The sequence below is a fragment of the Pogona vitticeps genome, chromosome W (genome assembly GCF_051106095.1).
Source record: "Pogona vitticeps strain Pit_001003342236 chromosome W, PviZW2.1, whole genome shotgun sequence".
Taxonomy (NCBI): Eukaryota; Metazoa; Chordata; class Lepidosauria; order Squamata; family Agamidae; genus Pogona; species Pogona vitticeps.
The window spans coordinates 3,567,794-3,587,664 of NC_135798.1; the positions used below are offsets into that span (position 1 = coordinate 3,567,794).

The 19,871-nt window shown below is 46.6% G+C and overlaps 2 protein-coding genes across 2 annotated transcripts in view; one reads left to right on the top strand and one right to left on the bottom strand.

The window, feature by feature from the left end:
* Nucleotides 1–19,871, top strand: part of LOC144585017 (uncharacterized) — a 231,824-nt gene that overhangs the window by 152,667 nt on the left and 59,286 nt on the right. The gene's annotated exons all lie outside the window — the stretch shown is intronic.
* LOC144585016 (uncharacterized) overlaps nt 1–19,871 on the bottom strand; it is a 54,992-nt gene that overhangs the window by 4,778 nt on the left and 30,343 nt on the right. The window contains exon 4 of the mRNA XM_078382459.1: nt 2,494–2,594. The gene's annotated coding sequence lies outside the window, so the exon portion shown is untranslated. The remainder of the gene's footprint in view (nt 1–2,493; nt 2,595–19,871) is intronic.

Genomic DNA, 19,871 nt, shown 5'->3' on the forward strand with positions numbered 1-19,871 from the left:
GCTCTTAAAAACACCCAGCGAGGGAGCCAGACAGATCTCGGAGGGGAGACTGTTCCAAAGCCGAGGGGCCACTGCTGAGAAGACCCGGTTTCTTGTTCTTTCTTTCTGGACCTCCCTCTGTGTTAGGCCCCACAATCATCCTTCCTGGCTAGAACAAGTGATTCGGATATATCTAGGTGGGAGGAGGCGTTCTGCTAGATATCGAGGTCCTGAACCATTTAGTGCTTTATGTCATCATTAACACTTTGAAATCAGTGTGGAAATGAACAGGCAGCCAATGCAAGGCAGCCAGAGTGGGGAAAATATGCTGATATTTTCTCATCCCACTGAGAAGTCTGGCCACCTCATTATGCACCATTTGAAGCTTCTGCGTCAATATCAAAGGTAGCCCCACGTTAGAGTGCATTGCAGTAGTCTAATTTCGAGACTCAAAGCACATGGACCAGAGTGGTGAGCACCCCAACATCAAGATAGGAACGCAGCTGGGCAATCCGCCACAGATGGAAATAGGCGGAGCGGATCACAGACGCCACCTGGGTTTCCATGGTGAGCGCTGGATCCAGATGGACCCCCAAGCTGTGAACCTCACTAATGATGGTGAGAGTCACTCCCCCAAAAGAGAGGGAGTTTCCCAAACCACCGATGGAGGGGACGACCACCCTCAGGAGCTCCGTCTTATCTAGGTTCAGCCTCAGTCCATTCTTCTGCATCCATTGCAGTACAGCCTCCAGGCAGCGCTGAAGGGAAGGAACGGGATCCATTGTGGTTGGAGAAAAGGAGATGTAGAGCTGGGTGTCCTCAGACAGGTGGAGCTCAAGGGTCTCCACATCTGGTTGAGACGATGGTGTCAAGAGGAGGGGTTTAGATTCATTTGGCACTCAGGAATTTTTTGGGACAAGCCAGGCTTGTACAAGAGGGAGGGGCTTCACTTGAATGCACACGGAACTGAACTGTTGTCACGTAACATTAAAAAGGTGGCAGAGCAGCTTTTAAACTGAATCCCGGGGGAAAGCAGACAGGAGCCAAGAGGCGTTCATTTTGGGACTCCTCATCCCTGTGGAATGAGGGTGGAGAGGATAGAGAAAAACAAAGTGATGATAGTGTAGGAATTAGGCCTGGGAGCATGATGGGATGGGATTGTTGTTCCACTGGAAGGAGAAGCAAACAAGCCGCCCTTCTTCGGGGACCCCAGAGGCAGGTGCTTTTAGGCAAATGCTCGAAGCAAAGATGAGAGAACTGGAACATTGGGAGGATAGATAGAAGATTGAGAGTGGCCATAACAGAAACCTGGTGGGATTCAGAGAACCAGTGGGATACTGCAATCCCAGATGATAAACTCTAGAGGAGGGACAGGGAGGAGTGTGTGGGAGGCGGGGTGGCCGTCTAGGTCAAAGAAGGGGTAGAATCCAACAGGAATGGAGATGGACGGCGGGTCTGATAGAATCACTGTGGGTTAAACTGCCAGCCCCAAGGAGTAATGTGATAGTTGGGGGGGGGGGGCTTGCTATCATCCTCCAGATCAAAAACCTGAGGGGGAAATGTTGGGAAAAATTTGAGGGGGAAAATGGAGTGGAGAGAAATCAGGGAGGTGTCCAAAATGGACAGGATTGTAAACACGAGGAACATCAATCATCCTCACATCCACTGGGCCAAGGCATGCTCAGGTCAAGAAAGAGAGACCGGGTTTCTTGACAAGCTAAATGATACATCTTGGAGCAATTTCTCATGGAGCCCAAAAGAGGACAGGTGACTCTGGATCGAATATCATGTGATGCTCAGGATCTGGTTAGGGGTGGGAATGTCGCTGAGTCACTAGGGAATAGCGACCACGCTGCCATCTCTTTTGCCGTGCATGTTGGGGGGAGAGTGTCATGGAAATCTGACACAAAAAGCCTTAATTTCTGAAGTGTGGACTTCCCTCAGACAAGGAAGCAAGTAAGAAAGAAGTTGAAAGGGAAGTTTACAAAAAATATCTCAAGAGTGCCTAGTATTTTTAAAACAACGGTAGTAGAGGCCCACAGGAAGTGTATACCGCAAAAAAGGAAAGGGGGGGCTCAACTAAGTCCAAGAAAGTGTTGGAATAGTTAACAAGCAAAGTTACAGAGGCCTTAATGGGAAAGGAGGGGTCCTTCCGTAAATGGAAATCTTTCCCAGATGAGGAAAATAAAAAGGAACATAAATTCTGGCAAAAGAAATGTAAGAAGATGATAAAAACGCAAAGAAAGACTTTGTGGAACATATGGCCAGCAATATGAGGGGGAATAATAAAAGATATTTTAAATATGTTAGAAGTAGGAAACTTGCCAGAGAAGCGGCTATCTGTCTGGATGGTGAGAGAGGGAAAGGGGAGGGAAAGGGGTAGATGAAAATTGCAGAGAAATTAAGTGAGGTTTTTTTTGCAACTGTCTCTATGACAGACTTTGGGCAGATTCTGCTTCCTGAACGGCCCATCTTGAATAATGAATTAAATCAGATACAAGTTATTCTACTCACGCCACACGTGTCACCAGGAGGTCTTCTCTGGAGGCCTGGAAATGGTCAACTGGGACTCAAATGGGAAAGAGCCTTTTTTCAGCAGTAGAGGTGGCAGAAGCCTATAAAGAGATTCACACCTTGGTTGAATTTGTATATAAGACTTCAGGAGCCATAGATCTCTTGGGGAATGTCACTAGGAAAATACAAGCAAAATTAAAGGCTTAAGTAGTTTCCCTGAAGAATATGGTTTTGCAAAAGAGGTTAGCCACTCGTAGGATGCTCCTGCATCATGGCGGCCTGTGTGCGTATATAAATCAAACACGTCGTATGTACCATGAAGCCTCAAAAGGACTAGCATGGGATCATAAGGCGCTAGCAGTCTGCGATTAAGGGACAAGTGTTAGGACCTTCAGATTTCCATCACAAATTCCATCGAACCACTTGATAAAAATAAAGCATTTGATGGATTAATGGAACATCTCCACTGGGAATTAGGACAAACTCCTTCCGCCCGAAAGCACTGCAATCCCTCAAAACAAAGAACTTGGGTTTGATCCTAATTATAGTGAAAGTACAAATCCACCATTCATATAGGGAATATAGGAGGACTGGCTCTGTCCAAAGCTGGCACAAATATCTCTTCCTAAAAACTCAATTAAAGAGTTGCGTAAAACACTGGTTCTTAACCTTGGGTTACTCAGGAGTTTTGGACTGCAACTCCCAGAAGCCTTCACCACCAACTGTGCTGGCTGGGGTTTCTGGGAGTTGCAGTTCAAAAACATCTGAGTAACAAAGGTTAAGAACCACTGGTGTAAAAGAACAAAAGGCAGACATTTATTTGCGAATAATAGAGCAAGCTCCAACAGGAAGTGACCCAGAAAAACAAACATTTGATGCAATTGTGGCTGGCTCCTCCAGGCTAGAAGTGCAAGACCCTGCCATAATATCTCCACAAATATGGGTCAATATTTTTTATACCTTCTTTTTGACAAAGATAGAGCTGTTAGACCCTTTATGGATTGTTGCCTTGTTGTGGTGAAGGGGCTTGAGTAATTCATAGAAGCTATGGGCTATGCGAAAGGTAGGCTTTTTGTGGAGAAGTCTGTTTTTTCCTGTCTCTTTGTTCTGGCTCATCACATGGTCTAGTGGGAGGGCCTAGTAGTTTGAATCCTGATTTTACTGGAGCCTGTGTCCATTTTCCTTAAGGGTTATGGCTGGGAAGGAGGCGAAAGGTAGGCTTTTTGTGGAGAAGTCTGTTTTTTCCTGTCTCTTTGTTCTGGCTCATCACATGGTCTAGTGGGAGGGCCTAGTAGTTTGAATCCTGATTTTACTGGAGCCTGTGTCCATTTTCCTTAAGGGTTATGGCTGGGAAGGAGGCGAAAGGTAGGCTTTTTGTGGAGAAGTCTGTTTTTTCCTGTCTCTTTGTTCTGGCTCATCACATGGTCTAGTGGGAGGGCCTAGTAGTTTGAATCCTGATTTTACTGGAGCCTGTGTCCATTTTCCTTAAGGGTTATGGCTGGGAAGGAGGCGAAAGGTAGGCTTTTTGTGGAGAAGTCTGTTTTTTCCTGTCTCTTTGTTCTGGCTCATCACATGGTCTAGTGGGAGGGCCTAGTAGTTTGAATCCTGATTTTACTGGAGCCTGTGTCCATTTTCCTTAAGGGTTATGGCTGGGAAGGAGGCGAAAGGTAGGCTTTTTGTGGAGAAGTCTGTTTTTTCCTGTCTCTTTGTTCTGGCTCATCACATGGTCTAGTGGGAGGGCCTAGTAGTTTGAATCCTGATTTTACTGGAGCCTGTGTCCATTTTCCTTAAGGGTTATGGCTGGGAAGGAGGCGAAAGGTAGGCTTTTTGTGGAGAAGTCTGTTTTTTCCTGTCTCTTTGTTCTGGCTCATCACATGGTCTAGTGGGAGGGCCTAGTAGTTTGAATCCTGATTTTACTGGAGCCTGTGTCCATTTTCCTTAAGGGTTATGGCTGGGAAGGAGGCGAAAGGTAGGCTTTTTGTGGAGAAGTCTGTTTTTTCCTGTCTCTTTGTTCTGGCTCATCACATGGTCTAGTGGGAGGGCCTAGTAGTTTGAATCCTGATTTTACTGGAGCCTGTGTCCATTTTCCTTAAGGGTTATGGCTGGGAAGGAGGCGAAAGGTAGGCTTTTTGTGGAGAAGTCTGTTTTTTCCTGTCTCTTTGTTCTGGCTCATCACATGGTCTAGTGGGAGGGCCTAGTAGTTTGAATCCTGATTTTACTGGAGCCTGTGTCCATTTTCCTTAAGGGTTATGGCTGGGAAGGAGGCGAAAGGTAGGCTTTTTGTGGAGAAGTCTGTTTTTTCCTGTCTCTTTGTTCTGGCTCATCACATGGTCTAGTGGGAGGGCCTAGTAGTTTGAATCCTGATTTTACTGGAGCCTGTGTCCATTTTCCTTAAGGGTTATGGCTGGGAAGGAGGCGAAAGGTAGGCTTTTTGTGGAGAAGTCTGTTTTTTCCTGTCTCTTTGTTCTGGCTCATCACATGGTCTAGTGGGAGGGCCTAGTAGTTTGAATCCTGATTTTACTGGAGCCTGTGTCCATTTTCCTTAAGGGTTATGGCTGGGAAGGAGGCGAAAGGTAGGCTTTTTGTGGAGAAGTCTGTTTTTTCCTGTCTCTTTGTTCTGGCTCATCACATGGTCTAGTGGGAGGGCCTAGTAGTTTGAATCCTGATTTTACTGGAGCCTGTGTCCATTTTCCTTAAGGGTTATGGCTGGGAAGGAGGCGAAAGGTAGGCTTTTTGTGGAGAAGTCTGTTTTTTCCTGTCTCTTTGTTCTGGCTCATCACATGGTCTAGTGGGAGGGCCTAGTAGTTTGAATCCTGATTTTACTGGAGCCTGTGTCCATTTTCCTTAAGGGTTATGGCTGGGAAGGAGGCGAAAGGTAGGCTTTTTGTGGAGAAGTCTGTTTTTTCCTGTCTCTTTGTTCTGGCTCATCACATGGTCTAGTGGGAGGGCCTAGTAGTTTGAATCCTGATTTTACTGGAGCCTGTGTCCATTTTCCTTAAGGGTTATGGCTGGGAAGGAGGCGAAAGGTAGGCTTTTTGTGGAGAAGTCTGTTTTTTCCTGTCTCTTTGTTCTGGCTCATCACATGGTCTAGTGGGAGGGCCTAGTAGTTTGAATCCTGATTTTACTGGAGCCTGTGTCCATTTTCCTTAAGGGTTATGGCTGGGAAGGAGGCGAAAGGTAGGCTTTTTGTGGAGAAGTCTGTTTTTTCCTGTCTCTTTGTTCTGGCTCATCACATGGTCTAGTGGGAGGGCCTAGTAGTTTGAATCCTGATTTTACTGGAGCCTGTGTCCATTTTCCTTAAGGGTTATGGCTGGGAAGGAGGCGAAAGGTAGGCTTTTTGTGGAGAAGTCTGTTTTTTCCTGTCTCTTTGTTCTGGCTCATCACATGGTCTAGTGGGAGGGCCTAGTAGTTTGAATCCTGATTTTACTGGAGCCTGTGTCCATTTTCCTTAAGGGTTATGGCTGGGAAGGAGGCGAAAGGTAGGCTTTTTGTGGAGAAGTCTGTTTTTTCCTGTCTCTTTGTTCTGGCTCATCACATGGTCTAGTGGGAGGGCCTAGTAGTTTGAATCCTGATTTTACTGGAGCCTGTGTCCATTTTCCTTAAGGGTTATGGCTGGGAAGGAGGCGAAAGGTAGGCTTTTTGTGGAGAAGTCTGTTTTTTCCTGTCTCTTTGTTCTGGCTCATCACATGGTCTAGTGGGAGGGCCTAGTAGTTTGAATCCTGATTTTACTGGAGCCTGTGTCCATTTTCCTTAAGGGTTATGGCTGGGAAGGAGGCGAAAGGTAGGCTTTTTGTGGAGAAGTCTGTTTTTTCCTGTCTCTTTGTTCTGGCTCATCACATGGTCTAGTGGGAGGGCCTAGTAGTTTGAATCCTGATTTTACTGGAGCCTGTGTCCATTTTCCTTAAGGGTTATGGCTGGGAAGGAGGCGAAAGGTAGGCTTTTTGTGGAGAAGTCTGTTTTTTCCTGTCTCTTTGTTCTGGCTCATCACATGGTCTAGTGGGAGGGCCTAGTAGTTTGAATCCTGATTTTACTGGAGCCTGTGTCCATTTTCCTTAAGGGTTATGGCTGGGAAGGAGGCGAAAGGTAGGCTTTTTGTGGAGAAGTCTGTTTTTTCCTGTCTCTTTGTTCTGGCTCATCACATGGGTCTAGTGGGAGGGCCTAGTAGTTTGAATCCTGATTTTACTGGAGCCTGTGTCCATTTTCCTTAAGGGTTATGGCTGGGAAGGAGGCGAAAGGTAGGCTTTTTGTGGAGAAGTCTGTTTTTTCCTGTCTCTTTGTTCTGGCTCATCACATGGTCTAGTGGGAGGGCCTAGTAGTTTGAATCCTGATTTTACTGGAGCCTGTGTCCATTTTCCTTAAGGGTTATGGCTGGGAAGGAGGCGAAAGGTAGGCTTTTTGTGGAGAAGTCTGTTTTTTCCTGTCTCTTTGTTCTGGCTCATCACATGGTCTAGTGGGAGGGCCTAGTAGTTTGAATCCTGATTTTACTGGAGCCTGTGTCCATTTTCCTTAAGGGTTATGGCTGGGAAGGAGGCGAAAGGTAGGCTTTTTGTGGAGAAGTCTGTTTTTTCCTGTCTCTTTGTTCTGGCTCATCACATGGTCTAGTGGGAGGGCCTAGTAGTTTGAATCCTGATTTTACTGGAGCCTGTGTCCATTTTCCTTAAGGGTTATGGCTGGGAAGGAGGCGAAAGGTAGGCTTTTTGTGGAGAAGTCTGTTTTTTCCTGTCTCTTTGTTCTGGCTCATCACATGGTCTAGTGGGAGGGCCTAGTAGTTTGAATCCTGATTTTACTGGAGCCTGTGTCCATTTTCCTTAAGGGTTATGGCTGGGAAGGAGGCGAAAGGTAGGCTTTTTGTGGAGAAGTCTGTTTTTTCCTGTCTCTTTGTTCTGGCTCATCACATGGTCTAGTGGGAGGGCCTAGTAGTTTGAATCCTGATTTTACTGGAGCCTGTGTCCATTTTCCTTAAGGGTTATGGCTGGGAAGGAGGCGAAAGGTAGGCTTTTTGTGGAGAAGTCTGTTTTTTTCCTGTCTCTTTGTTCTGGCTCATCACATGGTCTAGTGGGAGGGCCTAGTAGTTTGAATCCTGATTTTACTGGAGCCTGTGTCCATTTTCCTTAAGGGTTATGGCTGGGAAGGAGGCGAAAGGTAGGCTTTTTGTGGAGAAGTCTGTTTTTTCCTGTCTCTTTGTTCTGGCTCATCACATGGTCTAGTGGGAGGGCCTAGTAGTTTGAATCCTGATTTTACTGGAGCCTGTGTCCATTTTCCTTAAGGGTTATGGCTGGGAAGGAGGCGAAAGGTAGGCTTTTTGTGGAGAAGTCTGTTTTTTCCTGTCTCTTTGTTCTGGCTCATCACATGGTCTAGTGGGAGGGCCTAGTAGTTTGAATCCTGATTTTACTGGAGCCTGTGTCCATTTTCCTTAAGGGTTATGGCTGGGAAGGAGGCGAAAGGTAGGCTTTTTGTGGAGAAGTCTGTTTTTTCCTGTCTCTTTGTTCTGGCTCATCACATGGTCTAGTGGGAGGGCCTAGTAGTTTGAATCCTGATTTTACTGGAGCCTGTGTCCATTTTCCTTAAGGGTTATGGCTGGGAAGGAGGCGAAAGGTAGGCTTTTTGTGGAGAAGTCTGTTTTTTCCTGTCTCTTTGTTCTGGCTCATCACATGGTCTAGTGGGAGGGCCTAGTAGTTTGAATCCTGATTTTACTGGAGCCTGTGTCCATTTTCCTTAAGGGTTATGGCTGGGAAGGAGGCGAAAGGTAGGCTTTTTGTGGAGAAGTCTGTTTTTTCCTGTCTCTTTGTTCTGGCTCATCACATGGTCTAGTGGGAGGGCCTAGTAGTTTGAATCCTGATTTTACTGGAGCCTGTGTCCATTTTCCTTAAGGGTTATGGCTGGGAAGGAGGCGAAAGGTAGGCTTTTTGTGGAGAAGTCTGTTTTTTCCTGTCTCTTTGTTCTGGCTCATCACATGGTCTAGTGGGAGGGCCTAGTAGTTTGAATCCTGATTTTACTGGAGCCTGTGTCCATTTTCCTTAAGGGTTATGGCTGGGAAGGAGGCGAAAGGTAGGCTTTTTGTGGAGAAGTCTGTTTTTTCCTGTCTCTTTGTTCTGGCTCATCACATGGTCTAGTGGGAGGGCCTAGTAGTTTGAATCCTGATTTTACTGGAGCCTGTGTCCATTTTCCTTAAGGGTTATGGCTGGGAAGGAGGCGAAAGGTAGGCTTTTTGTGGAGAAGTCTGTTTTTTCCTGTCTCTTTGTTCTGGCTCATCACATGGTCTAGTGGGAGGGCCTAGTAGTTTGAATCCTGATTTTACTGGAGCCTGTGTCCATTTTCCTTAAGGGTTATGGCTGGGAAGGAGGCGAAAGGTAGGCTTTTTGTGGAGAAGTCTGTTTTTTCCTGTCTCTTTGTTCTGGCTCATCACATGGTCTAGTGGGAGGGCCTAGTAGTTTGAATCCTGATTTTACTGGAGCCTGTGTCCATTGTCCTTAAGGGTTATGGCTGGGAAGGAGGCGAAAGGTAGGCTTTTTGTGGAGAAGTCTGTTTTTTCCTGTCTCTTTGTTCTGGCTCATCACATGGTCTAGTGGGAGGGCCTAGTAGTTTGAATCCTGATTTTACTGGAGCCTGTGTCCATTGTCCTTAAGGGTTATGGCTGGGAAGGAGGCGAAAGGTAGGCTTTTTGTGGAGAAGTCTGTTTTTTCCTGTCTCTTTGTTCTGGCTCATCACATGGTCTAGTGGGAGGGCCTAGTAGTTTGAATCCTGATTTTACTGGAGCCTGTGTCCATTTTCCTTAAGGGTTATGGCTGGGAAGGAGGCGAAAGGTAGGCTTTTTGTGGAGAAGTCTGTTTTTTCCTGTCTCTTTGTTCTGGCTCATCACATGGTCTAGTGGGAGGGCCTAGTAGTTTGAATCCTGATTTTACTGGAGCCTGTGTCCATTTTCCTTAAGGGTTATGGCTGGGAAGGAGGCGAAAGGTAGGCTTTTTGTGGAGAAGTCTGTTTTTTCCTGTCTCTTTGTTCTGGCTCATCACATGGTCTAGTGGGAGGGCCTAGTAGTTTGAATCCTGATTTTACTGGAGCCTGTGTCCATTTTCCTTAAGGGTTATGGCTGGGAAGGAGGCGAAAGGTAGGCTTTTTGTGGAGAAGTCTGTTTTTTCCTGTCTCTTTGTTCTGGCTCATCACATGGTCTAGTGGGAGGGCCTAGTAGTTTGAATCCTGATTTTACTGGAGCCTGTGTCCATTTTCCTTAAGGGTTATGGCTGGGAAGGAGGCGAAAGGTAGGCTTTTTGTGGAGAAGTCTGTTTTTTCCTGTCTCTTTGTTCTGGCTCATCACATGGTCTAGTGGGAGGGCCTAGTAGTTTGAATCCTGATTTTACTGGAGCCTGTGTCCATTTTCCTTAAGGGTTATGGCTGGGAAGGAGGCGAAAGGTAGGCTTTTTGTGGAGAAGTCTGTTTTTTCCTGTCTCTTTGTTCTGGCTCATCACATGGTCTAGTGGGAGGGCCTAGTAGTTTGAATCCTGATTTTACTGGAGCCTGTGTCCATTTTCCTTAAGGGTTATGGCTGGGAAGGAGGCGAAAGGTAGGCTTTTTGTGGAGAAGTCTGTTTTTTCCTGTCTCTTTGTTCTGGCTCATCACATGGTCTAGTGGGAGGGCCTAGTAGTTTGAATCCTGATTTTACTGGAGCCTGTGTCCATTTTCCTTAAGGGTTATGGCTGGGAAGGAGGCGAAAGGTAGGCTTTTTGTGGAGAAGTCTGTTTTTTCCTGTCTCTTTGTTCTGGCTCATCACATGGTCTAGTGGGAGGGCCTAGTAGTTTGAATCCTGATTTTACTGGAGCCTGTGTCCATTTTCCTTAAGGGTTATGGCTGGGAAGGAGGCGAAAGGTAGGCTTTTTGTGGAGAAGTCTGTTTTTTCCTGTCTCTTTGTTCTGGCTCATCACATGGTCTAGTGGGAGGGCCTAGTAGTTTGAATCCTGATTTTACTGGAGCCTGTGTCCATTTTCCTTAAGGGTTATGGCTGGGAAGGAGGCGAAAGGTAGGCCTTTTTGTGGAGAAGTCTGTTTTTTCCTGTCTCTTTGTTCTGGCTCATCACATGGTCTAGTGGGAGGGCCTAGTAGTTTGAATCCTGATTTTACTGGAGCCTGTGTCCATTTTCCTTAAGGGTTATGGCTGGGAAGGAGGCGAAAGGTAGGCCTTTTTGTGGAGAAGTCTGTTTTTTCCTGTCTCTTTGTTCTGGCTCATCACATGGTCTAGTGGGAGGGCCTAGTAGTTTGAATCCTGATTTTACTGGAGCCTGTGTCCATTTTCCTTAAGGGTTATGGCTGGGAAGGAGGCGAAAGGTAGGCCTTTTTGTGGAGAAGTCTGTTTTTTCCTGTCTCTTTGTTCTGGCTCATCACATGGTCTAGTGGGAGGGCCTAGTAGTTTGAATCCTGATTTTACTGGAGCCTGTGTCCATTTTCCTTAAGGGTTATGGCTGGGAAGGAGGCGAAAGGTAGGCCTTTTTGTGGAGAAGTCTGTTTTTTCCTGTCTCTTTGTTCTGGCTCATCACATGGTCTAGTGGGAGGGCCTAGTAGTTTGAATCCTGATTTTACTGGAGCCTGTGTCCATTTTCCTTAAGGGTTATGGCTGGGAAGGAGGCGAAAGGTAGGCTTTTTGTGGAGAAGTCTGTTTTTTCCTGTCTCTTTGTTCTGGCTCATCACATGGTCTAGTGGGAGGGCCTAGTAGTTTGAATCCTGATTTTACTGGAGCCTGTGTCCATTTTCCTTAAGGGTTATGGCTGGGAAGGAGGCGAAAGGTAGGCTTTTTGTGGAGAAGTCTGTTTTTTCCTGTCTCTTTGTTCTGGCTCATCACATGGTCTAGTGGGAGGGCCTAGTAGTTTGAATCCTGATTTTACTGGAGCCTGTGTCCATTTTCCTTAAGGGTTATGGCTGGGAAGGAGGCGAAAGGTAGGCTTTTTGTGGAGAAGTCTGTTTTTTCCTGTCTCTTTGTTCTGGCTCATCACATGGTCTAGTGGGAGGGCCTAGTAGTTTGAATCCTGATTTTACTGGAGCCTGTGTCCATTTTCCTTAAGGGTTATGGCTGGGAAGGAGGCGAAAGGTAGGCTTTTTGTGGAGAAGTCTGTTTTTTCCTGTCTCTTTGTTCTGGCTCATCACATGGTCTAGTGGGAGGGCCTAGTAGTTTGAATCCTGATTTTACTGGAGCCTGTGTCCATTTTCCTTAAGGGTTATGGCTGGGAAGGAGGCGAAAGGTAGGCTTTTTGTGGAGAAGTCTGTTTTTTCCTGTCTCTTTGTTCTGGCTCATCACATGGTCTAGTGGGAGGGCCTAGTAGTTTGAATCCTGATTTTACTGGAGCCTGTGTCCATTTTCCTTAAGGGTTATGGCTGGGAAGGAGGCGAAAGGTAGGCTTTTTGTGGAGAAGTCTGTTTTTTCCTGTCTCTTTGTTCTGGCTCATCACATGGTCTAGTGGGAGGGCCTAGTAGTTTGAATCCTGATTTTACTGGAGCCTGTGTCCATTTTCCTTAAGGGTTATGGCTGGGAAGGAGGCGAAAGGTAGGCTTTTTGTGGAGAAGTCTGTTTTTTCCTGTCTCTTTGTTCTGGCTCATCACATGGTCTAGTGGGAGGGCCTAGTAGTTTGAATCCTGATTTTACTGGAGCCTGTGTCCATTTTCCTTAAGGGTTATGGCTGGGAAGGAGGCGAAAGGTAGGCTTTTTGTGGAGAAGTCTGTTTTTTCCTGTCTCTTTGTTCTGGCTCATCACATGGTCTAGTGGGAGGGCCTAGTAGTTTGAATCCTGATTTTACTGGAGCCTGTGTCCATTTTCCTTAAGGGTTATGGCTGGGAAGGAGGCGAAAGGTAGGCTTTTTGTGGAGAAGTCTGTTTTTTCCTGTCTCTTTGTTCTGGCTCATCACATGGTCTAGTGGGAGGGCCTAGTAGTTTGAATCCTGATTTTACTGGAGCCTGTGTCCATTTTCCTTAAGGGTTATGGCTGGGAAGGAGGCGAAAGGTAGGCTTTTTGTGGAGAAGTCTGTTTTTTCCTGTCTCTTTGTTCTGGCTCATCACATGGTCTAGTGGGAGGGCCTAGTAGTTTGAATCCTGATTTTACTGGAGCCTGTGTCCATTTTCCTTAAGGGTTATGGCTGGGAAGGAGGCGAAAGGTAGGCTTTTTGTGGAGAAGTCTGTTTTTTCCTGTCTCTTTGTTCTGGCTCATCACATGGTCTAGTGGGAGGGCCTAGTAGTTTGAATCCTGATTTTACTGGAGCCTGTGTCCATTTTCCTTAAGGGTTATGGCTGGGAAGGAGGCGAAAGGTAGGCTTTTTGTGGAGAAGTCTGTTTTTTCCTGTCTCTTTGTTCTGGCTCATCACATGGTCTAGTGGGAGGGCCTAGTAGTTTGAATCCTGATTTTACTGGAGCCTGTGTCCATTTTCCTTAAGGGTTATGGCTGGGAAGGAGGCGAAAGGTAGGCTTTTTGTGGAGAAGTCTGTTTTTTCCTGTCTCTTTGTTCTGGCTCATCACATGGTCTAGTGGGAGGGCCTAGTAGTTTGAATCCTGATTTTACTGGAGCCTGTGTCCATTTTCCTTAAGGGTTATGGCTGGGAAGGAGGCGAAAGGTAGGCTTTTTGTGGAGAAGTCTGTTTTTTCCTGTCTCTTTGTTCTGGCTCATCACATGGTCTAGTGGGAGGGCCTAGTAGTTTGAATCCTGATTTTACTGGAGCCTGTGTCCATTTTCCTTAAGGGTTATGGCTGGGAAGGAGGCGAAAGGTAGGCTTTTTGTGGAGAAGTCTGTTTTTTCCTGTCTCTTTGTTCTGGCTCATCACATGGTCTAGTGGGAGGGCCTAGTAGTTTGAATCCTGATTTTACTGGAGCCTGTGTCCATTTTCCTTAAGGGTTATGGCTGGGAAGGAGGCGAAAGGTAGGCTTTTTGTGGAGAAGTCTGTTTTTTCCTGTCTCTTTGTTCTGGCTCATCACATGGTCTAGTGGGAGGGCCTAGTAGTTTGAATCCTGATTTTACTGGAGCCTGTGTCCATTTTCCTTAAGGGTTATGGCTGGGAAGGAGGCGAAAGGTAGGCTTTTTGTGGAGAAGTCTGTTTTTTCCTGTCTCTTTGTTCTGGCTCATCACATGGTCTAGTGGGAGGGCCTAGTAGTTTGAATCCTGATTTTACTGGAGCCTGTGTCCATTTTCCTTAAGGGTTATGGCTGGGAAGGAGGCGAAAGGTAGGCTTTTTGTGGAGAAGTCTGTTTTTTCCTGTCTCTTTGTTCTGGCTCATCACATGGTCTAGTGGGAGGGCCTAGTAGTTTGAATCCTGATTTTACTGGAGCCTGTGTCCATTTTCCTTAAGGGTTATGGCTGGGAAGGAGGCGAAAGGTAGGCTTTTTGTGGAGAAGTCTGTTTTTTCCTGTCTCTTTGTTCTGGCTCATCACATGGTCTAGTGGGAGGGCCTAGTAGTTTGAATCCTGATTTTACTGGAGCCTGTGTCCATTTTCCTTAAGGGTTATGGCTGGGAAGGAGGCGAAAGGTAGGCTTTTTGTGGAGAAGTCTGTTTTTTCCTGTCTCTTTGTTCTGGCTCATCACATGGTCTAGTGGGAGGGCCTAGTAGTTTGAATCCTGATTTTACTGGAGCCTGTGTCCATTTTCCTTAAGGGTTATGGCTGGGAAGGAGGCGAAAGGTAGGCTTTTTGTGGAGAAGTCTGTTTTTTCCTGTCTCTTTGTTCTGGCTCATCACATGGTCTAGTGGGAGGGCCTAGTAGTTTGAATCCTGATTTTACTGGAGCCTGTGTCCATTTTCCTTAAGGGTTATGGCTGGGAAGGAGGCGAAAGGTAGGCTTTTTGTGGAGAAGTCTGTTTTTTCCTGTCTCTTTGTTCTGGCTCATCACATGGTCTAGTGGGAGGGCCTAGTAGTTTGAATCCTGATTTTACTGGAGCCTGTGTCCATTTTCCTTAAGGGTTATGGCTGGGAAGGAGGCGAAAGGTAGGCTTTTTGTGGAGAAGTCTGTTTTTTCCTGTCTCTTTGTTCTGGCTCATCACATGGTCTAGTGGGAGGGCCTAGTAGTTTGAATCCTGATTTTACTGGAGCCTGTGTCCATTTTCCTTAAGGGTTATGGCTGGGAAGGAGGCGAAAGGTAGGCTTTTTGTGGAGAAGTCTGTTTTTTCCTGTCTCTTTGTTCTGGCTCATCACATGGTCTAGTGGGAGGGCCTAGTAGTTTGAATCCTGATTTTACTGGAGCCTGTGTCCATTTTCCTTAAGGGTTATGGCTGGGAAGGAGGCGAAAGGTAGGCTTTTTGTGGAGAAGTCTGTTTTTTCCTGTCTCTTTGTTCTGGCTCATCACATGGTCTAGTGGGAGGGCCTAGTAGTTTGAATCCTGATTTTACTGGAGCCTGTGTCCATTTTCCTTAAGGGTTATGGCTGGGAAGGAGGCGAAAGGTAGGCTTTTTGTGGAGAAGTCTGTTTTTTCCTGTCTCTTTGTTCTGGCTCATCACATGGTCTAGTGGGAGGGCCTAGTAGTTTGAATCCTGATTTTACTGGAGCCTGTGTCCATTTTCCTTAAGGGTTATGGCTGGGAAGGAGGCGAAAGGTAGGCTTTTTGTGGAGAAGTCTGTTTTTTCCTGTCTCTTTGTTCTGGCTCATCACATGGTCTAGTGGGAGGGCCTAGTAGTTTGAATCCTGATTTTACTGGAGCCTGTGTCCATTTTCCTTAAGGGTTATGGCTGGGAAGGAGGCGAAAGGTAGGCTTTTTGTGGAGAAGTCTGTTTTTTCCTGTCTCTTTGTTCTGGCTCATCACATGGTCTAGTGGGAGGGCCTAGTAGTTTGAATCCTGATTTTACTGGAGCCTGTGTCCATTTTCCTTAAGGGTTATGGCTGGGAAGGAGGCGAAAGGTAGGCTTTTTGTGGAGAAGTCTGTTTTTTCCTGTCTCTTTGTTCTGGCTCATCACATGGTCTAGTGGGAGGGCCTAGTAGTTTGAATCCTGATTTTACTGGAGCCTGTGTCCATTTTCCTTAAGGGTTATGGCTGGGAAGGAGGCGAAAGGTAGGCTTTTTGTGGAGAAGTCTGTTTTTTCCTGTCTCTTTGTTCTGGCTCATCACATGGTCTAGTGGGAGGGCCTAGTAGTTTGAATCCTGATTTTACTGGAGCCTGTGTCCATTTTCCTTAAGGGTTATGGCTGGGAAGGAGGCGAAAGGTAGGCTTTTTGTGGAGAAGTCTGTTTTTTCCTGTCTCTTTGTTCTGGCTCATCACATGGTCTAGTGGGAGGGCCTAGTAGTTTGAATCCTGATTTTACTGGAGCCTGTGTCCATTTTCCTTAAGGGTTATGGCTGGGAAGGAGGCGAAAGGTAGGCTTTTTGTGGAGAAGTCTGTTTTTTCCTGTCTCTTTGTTCTGGCTCATCACATGGTCTAGTGGGAGGGCCTAGTAGTTTGAATCCTGATTTTACTGGAGCCTGTGTCCATTTTCCTTAAGGGTTATGGCTGGGAAGGAGGCGAAAGGTAGGCTTTTTGTGGAGAAGTCTGTTTTTTCCTGTCTCTTTGTTCTGGCTCATCACATGGTCTAGTGGGAGGGCCTAGTAGTTTGAATCCTGATTTTACTGGAGCCTGTGTCCATTTTCCTTAAGGGTTATGGCTGGGAAGGAGGCGAAAGGTAGGCTTTTTGTGGAGAAGTCTGTTTTTTCCTGTCTCTTTGTTCTGGCTCATCACATGGTCTAGTGGGAGGGCCTAGTAGTTTGAATCCTGATTTTACTGGAGCCTGTGTCCATTTTCCTTAAGGGTTATGGCTGGGAAGGAGGCGAAAGGTAGGCTTTTTGTGGAGAAGTCTGTTTTTTCCTGTCTCTTTGTTCTGGCTCATCACATGGTCTAGTGGGAGGGCCTAGTAGTTTGAATCCTGATTTTACTGGAGCCTGTGTCCATTTTCCTTAAGGGTTATGGCTGGGAAGGAGGCGAAAGGTAGGCTTTTTGTGGAGAAGTCTGTTTTTTCCTGTCTCTTTGTTCTGGCTCATCACATGGTCTAGTGGGAGGGCCTAGTAGTTTGAATCCTGATTTTACTGGAGCCTGTGTCCATTTTCCTTAAGGGTTATGGCTGGGAAGGAGGCGAAAGGTAGGCTTTTTGTGGAGAAGTCTGTTTTTTCCTGTCTCTTTGTTCTGGCTCATCACATGGTCTAGTGGGAGGGCCTAGTAGTTTGAATCCTGATTTTACTGGAGCCTGTGTCCATTTTCCTTAAGGGTTATGGCTGGGAAGGAGGCGAAAGGTAGGCTTTTTGTGGAGAAGTCTGTTTTTTCCTGTCTCTTTGTTCTGGCTCATCACATGGTCTAGTGGGAGGGCCTAGTAGTTTGAATCCTGATTTTACTGGAGCCTGTGTCCATTTTCCTTAAGGGTTATGGCTGGGAAGGAGGCGAAAGGTAGGCTTTTTGTGGAGAAGTCTGTTTTTTCCTGTCTCTTTGTTCTGGCTCATCACATGGTCTAGTGGGAGGGCCTAGTAGTTTGAATCCTGATTTTACTGGAGCCTGTGTCCATTTTCCTTAAGGGTTATGGCTGGGAAGGAGGCGAAAGGTAGGCTTTTTGTGGAGAAGTCTGTTTTTTCCTGTCTCTTTGTTCTGGCTCATCACATGGTCTAGTGGGAGGGCCTAGTAGTTTGAATCCTGATTTTACTGGAGCCTGTGTCCATTTTCCTTAAGGGTTATGGCTGGGAAGGAGGCGAAAGGTAGGCTTTTTGTGGAGAAGTCTGTTTTTTCCTGTCTCTTTGTTCTGGCTCATCACATGGTCTAGTGGGAGGGCCTAGTAGTTTGAATCCTGATTTTACTGGAGCCTGTGTCCATTTTCCTTAAGGGTTATGGCTGGGAAGGAGGCGAAAGGTAGGCTTTTTGTGGAGAAGTCTGTTTTTTCCTGTCTCTTTGTTCTGGCTCATCACATGGTCTAGTGGGAGGGCCTAGTAGTTTGAATCCTGATTTTACTGGAGCCTGTGTCCATTTTCCTTAAGGGTTATGGCTGGGAAGGAGGCGAAAGGTAGGCTTTTTGTGGAGAAGTCTGTTTTTTCCTGTCTCTTTGTTCTGGCTCATCACATGGTCTAGTGGGAGGGCCTAGTAGTTTGAATCCTGATTTTACTGGAGCCTGTGTCCATTTTCCTTAAGGGTTATGGCTGGGAAGGAGGCGAAAGGTAGGCTTTTTGTGGAGAAGTCTGTTTTTTCCTGTCTCTTTGTTCTGGCTCATCACATGGTCTAGTGGGAGGGCCTAGTAGTTTGAATCCTGATTTTACTGGAGCCTGTGTCCATTTTCCTTAAGGGTTATGGCTGGGAAGGAGGCGAAAGGTAGGCTTTTTGTGGAGAAGTCTGTTTTTTCCTGTCTCTTTGTTCTGGCTCATCACATGGTCTAGTGGGAGGGCCTAGTAGTTTGAATCCTGATTTTACTGGAGCCTGTGTCCATTTTCCTTAAGGGTTATGGCTGGGAAGGAGGCGAAAGGTAGGCTTTTTGTGGAGAAGTCTGTTTTTTCCTGTCTCTTTGTTCTGGCTCATCACATGGTCTAGTGGGAGGGCCTAGTAGTTTGAATCCTGATTTTACTGGAGCCTGTGTCCATTTTCCTTAAGGGTTATGGCTGGGAAGGAGGCGAAAGGTAGGCTTTTTGTGGAGAAGTCTGTTTTTTCCTGTCTCTTTGTTCTGGCTCATCACATGGTCTAGTGGGAGGGCCTAGTAGTTTGAATCCTGATTTTACTGGAGCCTGTGTCCATTTTCCTTAAGGGTTATGGCTGGGAAGGAGGCGAAAGGTAGGCTTTTTGTGGAGAAGTCTGTTTTTTCCTGTCTCTTTGTTCTGGCTCATCACATGGTCTAGTGGGAGGGCCTAGTAGTTTGAATCCTGATTTTACTGGAGCCTGTGTCCATTTTCCTTAAGGGTTATGGCTGGGAAGGAGGCGAAAGGTAGGCTTTTTGTGGAGAAGTCTGTTTTTTCCTGTCTCTTTGTTCTGGCTCATCACATGGTCTAGTGGGAGGGCCTAGTAGTTTGAATCCTGATTTTACTGGACCGCGCGCCTAACGGCGCGCGAAATACTATAACTCTATCTCCAACCCCAATATGCTGAATATGGATGTCCTGAAGGATGGCAGAATTTCAGCTTTAAAAAGAGAATGAGGAGGAGAGTGTGTCACATGAAATTCCCTAATCCTATCTCTTACTTAATTTGGTAAAAGAGAGCAGGCCGGGTAGGTGGGACTCGTCAGCCCTGGAAGGCAGCCCATCTAGGAGAAGGAAAACTCCAAATTTTAACCTCCACTGCCTTGTGGCTATATCCACTTATGGAAAAGGCTTCAGGAGATAACCTCGAGGCAAAATCCGGAGCCGGAGTCCCGGAGGCATTTTCTTTCACTCTGCCAACTCCTGCGACGTTGCTGGAACCAGTTGTATTGGCTCTTGCCTTTCCACTGGACCATTTCAGCGATGTGGAGAGGGGGGATTTGCTGCTTGGGTAACAGCCTATCCTCCATACTATTTTACCCAGGCTTCGTGCTCTGGAGAGGACACTCCAGCTTCGCATACAGCGTCGAAACAACACGGGAAGTAGCAGTTACCGGTTATAAGTCTCTGCTGAATTGGCGTAGAGCAGGACGCCAGGGGCTACTTCTGACGGTGGGAGAGGTCATTGCACCTCACTAGGTAGATACCGCCCGCCTTAAGCTGGGCAGCCCCCAGCCAGTAAGGTGCTACCTCGCCACGGTCTGTTAACCTCACGGGGTGCGTGGGGTTTAGGGTGAAACCCGACAAGCAGATCGACAACCGTGCACCATGCAACAATCATAAGAAAACTTCTGCCCTAAAGCTGGGCACCTGGAATGTACGGACAATGACCCCTGGCTTTCCTGACTACGGCTTTCCTAACGACCTGCAAGAAATAGACGATGTGCGCAAGACAGCTGTCATTGACATGGAACTGAGTAGACTGCAGATGGACATTGTTGCCCTGCAAGAGACAAGACTGCCAGACTCGGGATCTGTCAAAGAAAAAAACTTCTCATTCTTCTGGCAGGGAAAACCATCGAATGAGACCAGGGAATATGGTGTTGGCTTTGCAGTCAGAAACACTCTCCTGAGATGCATTGTTCCACCCACTGTGGGGAGTGAAAGAATCCTGTCTCTGCAGCTCCACTCATCAGCAGGACCAGTAACCCTCATTAGTGCATATGCACCAACACTGTCATCCACTCCAGAAGTGAAAGACAAATTCTACGACGATCTGGCAGCTACTATCAAAAAAGTCCCTGAAAGAGAGTCACTGTTCATTCTTGGAGACTTTAATGCTAGAGTTGGTGCTGATCACAATTCTTGGCCCACTTGTCTAGGCCGTTTTGGCATTGGAAAGATGAACGAAAATGGCCAACGCTTACTGGAGTTTTGCTGTTACTATGGTCTCTGTGTCAGCAACACATTCTTTAAT